This window comes from Euprymna scolopes, chromosome 4 (assembly GCF_053919585.1).
Source record: "Euprymna scolopes isolate OS-2025 chromosome 4, ASM5391958v1, whole genome shotgun sequence".
Taxonomy (NCBI): domain Eukaryota; kingdom Metazoa; phylum Mollusca; class Cephalopoda; order Sepiida; family Sepiolidae; genus Euprymna; species Euprymna scolopes.
Window position 1 is genome coordinate 57,034,388 of NC_136485.1, and position 7,827 is coordinate 57,042,214.

Genomic DNA, 7,827 nt, shown 5'->3' on the forward strand with positions numbered 1-7,827 from the left:
AAATAGGTATAGCAAAAGACATGCATGGATCATTCTTTCTTAAGATTTAAATTGTTTAAATGCGTTCAACCTATTTAGTCATAGCTAAACCTGTTTGGAACGCCGTTTCTATCTCGGCTTCAGGCACTTGCTTGTCGAGCTATACAAAAGAGTTATCATATAGCAAGATAATATTTTGTGGGTCACACACACACATACATATGTAACGATATATTTATGGTATAGCTCGACAAGCAATAATATATACATATATATTTATATTATTTAAATATATATATATATATTATTATTATTATTATTATTATTATTTAAATGGATAAGTACGTCCTATAATCGTGGCGACTCAATGCATACAATATATGCAAGGGAGGAAACTCTTTCATCTCTTAGGAAAGTGAACCTAACATATACTAGCGTTCATAAGAGCTATCATTATCGCCAACAAAATCAACAACAGACCTATACTAATTGATATATATTTAAGTATTTTCTTCAGCAGTGCTGGATACACGGGTAAAGCTTAGTATTGGTGTTAAATATACTTATGGCAAGTTAGCTACACTTAAACTTTTGCGTTTTATTTATTTGCAAACAATATAAAAGTTTACTCCATTACAATAAGGAACTATTTTTTGTTTTTGTTTTGTTTTTTTTAATAAACAAACCTGTCATTTTTTAATTTGCAAATGTCATAGAAATATAGAAGTTTTCAAACTTAAAACAAAACAATTTTCAATCTAGTTTAACACACAAATGCAATGACGTTTTTTTATGTTGACTAGTGTGTGCTCTCCACGGAAAATGACAGAAAAATTGTTTCATTTGGGTTCTAATACTGATTTAAAATCATTTTATTTTTCATATGTAAATTATTGTCATTTCTGAGAAGCGAAAGAAAAAAAACGTTCACTGTTGATATTTGTTACAGTGGTGGAATTTTTCTGAATTCATTTTAAACAGAGGGGTTCGTCTGACTTGCTATTTTTTTCAATTTAAGTTTTTTTATATTAAAAAAATCGATTTACTAGTATACTTAGTGAATGAACTATCGATAGTTGGAAAACGAACGCAAGTCATTTATGATAACCTAAAGAAAAAGTAACGCCATCCATTGACTTTTCATTTTTTATTATGTTTATTTTTTGGTGGGGGGGGGAGGCGGAGAGGTAGAAAACGGTTATATATTAAAAATGGCGCAAGTAATTTTAAAATCAACAACGTTAGCAGAAGTGAATAAGAACTGAAGAAAATGTTTTTCAACTGGAAAGTTTTGAAAAAAGGAAGCGTATAAATCGGTATAGAAAGCAAGAAGGAAAATAACAACAGAAAACGTATCATTGTGAAAACAGATTTGCGCTCTCTATTCTTTTGATAATGGGCGAGATATATATTTCTACTATTATATTAAAGGAACTTCGTCAATGTGTGTGAGTTTGTTCCCTGTAGACTACGCAATAACAGGGCCGATTTTTATGAAATTTCACAAATGTGCTATATGGGTCTAGCAGTGTTCTTGAATAGGTTTTATATCGGAATGTCTTCGATTAGTATCGATAATCAATAATCGAAATGACCCGACGAAAGCAGGAACAGGAGATTTTGACCAAATTTAACACCTTATACAGCCTAACATCACAAGTGAATTTGAGAAGTTTTATTACCGCACAAACAGAAAGTCCTGGCATATAAAATCAACAGTAGGTTCTTTGATATAACCGAGAGAGCGTTCGAAATTATGTTTTTGTTTAAAGCACAATAAAGCCATAATATCGATTTTTTTCATTTTAAACTTAAATTCAAGTCATTCTCACCGCGCAAACAGAAAGGCTAGGCATATAAAATCAACAGTAGTTTTTTTTTTCAGATGACAGGGGTGCATTCGACATGATTGTTTCTGTTTAGAGCATAATGGAAGCATGATACTTGATTTTTACATTTGAAACTTTAATTCAAGTCGTTATATATAAAAATAATTTGATAAAATCAACAGTAGGTTCTCTAAAGTGCAATGTTGATTGTAATGTATTGTGGACTAAGTCACTGAGGGAGACACGTGAAGCTCTCTCCCGGTGATCATCATCCAATCCTCGGGTAACATCAGGTCTCCCTGCTAGTTTATAAATAAATACACATTGCCCTTTATGATAGGGTGGATATTGTTAAAAGCGACCACATATATTATAGTGATGGAACGAGTTCAATAGTGTCCCCGTTTTTTGATACACTTACGGTGCTAGTGCACTTATTGATTCGTGCTATTTTTAAATAGTATTTTCAAGTTTGATTAAAGTTTTATGATATCTATGTTTTTTTTTTGTACAGAATAGGTACAAAACACCTCCTCCCCATGTTAATAATGGCTTTCTAAATAATAACGTTATTATTTCAGCACGGATCAATAAGTGCACTACTACCACAATTACTGGTTCTGTTCTAAATTCCCGATTCCGTTACAGCAACCGATTCCGAATATAAACTTCCTTAATGACATAAAAAGTAGTTTTTTTTCAGGAGTGTATTTAGTATTCGTTTAGTTCTCGTCTATTTTTGAATGTAGATATAATTTTCTTTTTAATTTCGTAAACTTCTTAATGTTTTTCCTCTTTGTATTCTATCCAAGATTTTTATAAACTAATTATGTGCCACATTTTTCTATTTATCCATTTGTGCTATTGTCTATCTGTGACATTTTAGGAGGTTATTTCTCTTGAGGTGTTGTTGCGAAGAAAATGCATTATTAAGATTTAAAACTTTTAGTTTTCCTAGTAGATTTAAAATCGGTAAATATATAAATAGATAAATAATTTTAGCATTAATATCAGCAATGGAAAATTAAGTGAGAAAAAAAAACTAAAAGAATAAAGATTCGTTTTTGAGATTCCGTTAGCGATTCCGATAGTCATTTTTCTGATTCCCGATTCCGATTAATTGTCCCAATATTAATATTTTTTTACTACTTTAAGTTCTAAATCGTCTTCATACTTCCTGATTCTTACAGTCTATCTTTACTCTATCGTTATTTCCATGGAAAGTGCTCGACTGAGCCTCAATCTATGCCCCTCTATAAAGCATTTTCAACAAACTCACGTCTAGCTAGGATATTTGTCAACAAATTTGTTTACTCTCTATTTGTGCCTAAACCTAAGTGAACACTTCATGAGCAAAGCTTTTTTCCTAGAACTGCCTGTCTATAGAACACAATAGTGCGGGACTGCTTCCCTACTGACGATAACATGGTCGTTTTCAATAAGTTCCTTTTGAGCCGCCATCTTAAGTAGTTAAGCCCTACCTAAGTCTTACCATTACTAATCATCACGGCGTTTTTCATCGTCTACACGATACTCATTGATTATTATTAGTGGCTTCTCGGCCTTGATAAACGGTGAAGCCGGAGTGAAAAAAAGTTAGAAAACGCAAAATAGAACTAAGGACGCTTGTAGAGTCATTCAAGAACAATTTCTGACAAAGATCTCCAAAGCGGGTTTATAAATCAAAGTGAAAATTCGATGAACAAAGTTTCTTTCCTAGAATTGCCCGTCTTTGGAACACAGTACCGTGGTACTGCTTTCCAGTTTACTGTAACATGGTGGTTTTCAAGTCTAAGGTAAATAAATTCTTGTTGAACCGTCTTATTAAATATATAAACCCACCTTAAGTTTCTACCATCACGGTGGAGGCTTACCGTATATCTGACACTTATTAATTATCATCCTCGAGTGGTCTCTAAACCTTGATAAGCTTTGATACTCTCAAACTAACAAGCGCTGTGTCTGAAAGACTTGGGCATGGGTTTATGTGATATGATCTTTAAAGATCATGTGGCCGTGTAGCTTGATATGCACTAATTTGCATATCAAAAGACATAATAAAAAGACCGAAGTGGAGAGAAGAGGTGAAAGAAGTGGTTGACCTGAAAGATACGAGATGTGGTAAAACGTCATGGAGATGCTGGTAGTTATTATTCCTTTTTCCCTATTTAGTACCACAGACACATCGTCGTTGAACGAAATTGTGACACCTTCACTTATTCTTCATTTCGTTTGGAAAATGTAAAAGCGAACTAAGGCAGCTTGTAGAGTAATTCTAGGACGATTTCTTACCAAAGTGGTTGTGTACACTGGAACGCAAAAATAATAGAAAATAAACTTTGGTTGATTAATTGGAATCTATACTCCTATAATTTTTTTCTTTGTTTTTTTTTTTTGTTTTTTTATTGATATTCATATTAAATACCCTTTTTTTTCTATTTATTTAGCTATTTATATGGTTCCCCACTGAGCAAACTAGGCACAGGGCCAATTTTTAATGTGGAAAATGAGGGAAGGGGGATCAGTTCCCCCGAAAGGGAACTAGATAGTGACAATTGGTCTGAAGGGTTCCCCTATATTGACCAATAACTGATTGCTCAAGGGCAATTTGTATTTATTAGCTTCCCCACTGAGCAAATTAGGCACAAGGTCGTTTTTTAAAGTGAAGAGTGAAGGGGAGGGGGACCAGCTCCCCCGAGGGGGAACTGGAAAGTGATAATTGGTATGAAGGGTTTCCCCTACATGGACCAATAACTGATTGCTACAAGAGCAATGGTCTGATATGTGGGGTTGGTATTTATTTGCTCCCCCACCGAGCAAATTAGGCACAAGGCCGATTTTTAATGTGAGGAGTGAAGGGGAAATGGGGACCAGCTCCCCGGGGAGTAGGGGAGCTGGATAGTGACAATTGGTATTAAGGGTTTCCCCTACATTGACCAAGGTCTTATATGTGGGGTTGTATTTATTTGCTTCCTCACTGAGCAAATTAGGCACAAGGCCGTTTTTTAATGTGGAGAGAGAGAGGGGGGAGGGAAAGGGGTACCAGCTCCCGATGGGTGGGAAATGGTAGCTGGATAGTGACAATTGTTATGAAGGGTTGCCCCTACATTGAACAAGGTCTTATATGTGGGGTTACCCTCACATATGGTCTTTGCTTGCAGTATCTGCCAGAATCCAAAGACCAAGAAGAAAAAAAGACGAAGCCTTTTTTCGATGTTTATTTAAAAAAGAAAATACAACTTTGTTATATATGGGCCGTGTTGTGTCTGCAACAAATCTAGCTAATTTGCATATTGTTTTGAACATTTACTTTAATTAATTCCCTATTAGGTTTTTCGGTTTTCTCATAAGATGATCATTTTTAGTTAACTATTACGTGTAATTATATTCATGCAAATATTCTACGTAATTTATACTTGCGTAAAAAAAGTTATCGCAAACATATATATATATATATATATATATATATATATATATATATATATATATATATATATATACGTGTATATATTTGTTTTAAAACTGTTGATTACCAAAGTCCTCTTTCGGTTTTGGTCTACAAATATGAAACTTTATATATAAGGTGTTCGAACCAATGCAAAACTTCATATTTGGGTTTTAACCATGGAAAATCAATGCAAAAGTGTGCAAATAAAAAAAGAATGGAATTTGTCAGGTAAAGGTCGAACGACGGCATTACAAGTATGCATGCGTAACGTAATAGCTATTGGTTCATATTTTAATTTTTAGCCTTGCAGCAAACATGTCTTCATAGCTTAGGAATTAACGTCAAAGGAAAAAGTAAATCATAAACTAAACGTTTTCGTTTTGAGTCTTAGTAGTGGCGCATGAGTCATTTTTTTTTTAACTTTTTAAATCATTACTATATGTTGGGCCCAATATAATATATAAATATAAAAGCGAAAATGTATGTATGTATGTATGTATGTATGTATGTATGTATGTATGTATGTTCGCTTTTTCTGTGTGTCTACAAAAGGCTTCTTTCAGAGAAGCGGTCGGTCGGTTCACAACTTTTAAAAACTTTTTATATCACATATAAATGGTAATATCTCACAGTTAACAACGAAGCTCGCCTTTCTATTTAATTTGCTCGATTTCGGGAAGATAATTATTCAACATATGTCGCTCGCCGCATGTGGGTTAGTCTTTTTCCTATAGCATCTTGGGGGCGAGGAAAAAAAGCGTTCAGCAGTAAATGAAATCCCGCAATCAAACTGACCTCATTAACTCATTAAAACGCGCACCTGCTAAATCCAACTAGTTAAATAAATTCAAACGTGTTTCCGTAAGCATATCGCAGTGGGGCAATAGTTAACGTCGCACATTTTTTTTTTTTTTTTTCACAATTTTGCCTCAACGGTTCGGGTTCGATCCTCATACTTACTTTTTTTTAACCCTCCCCCGCCAAACACCCGGGCAACGCCGGGTATCCCTCGCTAGTATAATAATAAATACGAAATCTGCATTTATTAAAATATCATATATAAGCGTATTTTAAGACCGGACAATGCCGGACGACCTGCTAGTAGAAAATAAACTTTGGTTGACTAATTGCAATCAATTAATAAATGGAACTGTACTTACCATTTCACCTTTGGACATTACTTCGTTCAGCGCCATTGCTTGAATAAACATGCAGGAACAGGCGAGCAGAACAAACAGACAAACAAACGTCGGTGTATGCATTTTTTTCTGTTAGCTGTCTTGTCTTTCGAAACAAAACTCTGAACTGTAATCGAGCTGTTTGGTCAGATCGTCTCTCACCAGCGCTTATATCTTAACCTATATATATATACACACCTCTCTTTCGGTATCTCTATATACAGATATATTATATATTACTAGATGTAGGTACGTGCGGAAGAGTGGAGAGTATTAACGGCGCAAATAATGAGAGCATCTGGAGTCATGGCTTCTTATGAATTAGGTAAAGTGTAGGTGACATGTTTCCATCGCCGCCCACTCCCGTCACCATCTCCACCCTCTAAAAAGTCTTCGCCGGCGCTGCGTTACCTGATTGGTCGACTCGATATTGCGCTGATCGATTCCTCTTCTCAATTAGCAGCGGTGGCAAGTTGTATGCCTTTGCAAAGTTTACCAGTTAAAACTCCGCCTCTTAGTTGTTAGTTAGGGACGTACCGTTGAGCAAAACCGATGTCTGAAAAGGTAAAAAGTAAAAAAAAAAAAAAAAAAAAAAGAAAAAAAAAAAAGGAACATCAAGTAAATGGAAGACTACGTTGAAGAGGGTGGGAGGAGGTCGCAATTATCACTAAACTTGCGTGAGAGATTCTGCATCCACGTTCTTTTTTGTTTTTTTGTTTTTTTTTTTGTTTTTTTTTTGTTTTTTTGAAGACTAGCGGATGGCTCACGGCCTTGCCCAGTCGATAACTACGTTTAAATATTAATTATTTTAAGAATAAATCGTGTAAACACACACACACACACACACACACACACACACATATATATATATATATATATATATATATATATATATATATAAACATACACACATATAGAGTTTCATATAAATAGAAATGTTGTATAATAGTGCGCTTTTTATAACTATGCTCAACTAAGTATGTAAAGGTATATTTTATTAGAAATAACACCATATATTAATTCGACTAGCCGATCAGTTTACTGTATAATATTATTTATCATTATATATATAGTGTAGGTATTTAATTATTATAGTAAAAAAATAATTATATATATATATGTATATATATATTCACGCAAGTATTATTACATGCAACGGAGACACTTTGTTTTTTTTATTCGTTTTAATTTTTCGATTTTTCGTATAATCTTTTTTGTATCAAAATCAAAAATATTACTAAAAGTTTCATATTTGTTGCTATCACGAGCAACAATAAGAGCGGGTATGATATTATAACATTATGCGAAAAAAAAGCGAAGAAACCCTGTGGTCTTTCGTTTTAAATTCATTTCCCTATTTATGTTAATAATTTTTTTTTATTTTTTAGTTACT

General features: G+C 33.7%; 1 long non-coding RNA gene across 1 annotated transcript in view; it reads right to left on the minus strand.

Moving 5' to 3' along the window:
* The window catches only part of LOC145267344 (uncharacterized), a 31,450-nt gene extending 24,687 nt beyond the window's left edge, over positions 1-6,763 (minus strand). Inside the window, exon 1 of the long non-coding RNA XR_013864841.1 lies at positions 6,417-6,763. This is a non-coding gene — a long non-coding RNA (uncharacterized LOC145267344). The remainder of the gene's footprint in view (positions 1-6,416) is intronic.
* Positions 6,764-7,827: the final 1,064 nt, after the last annotated feature.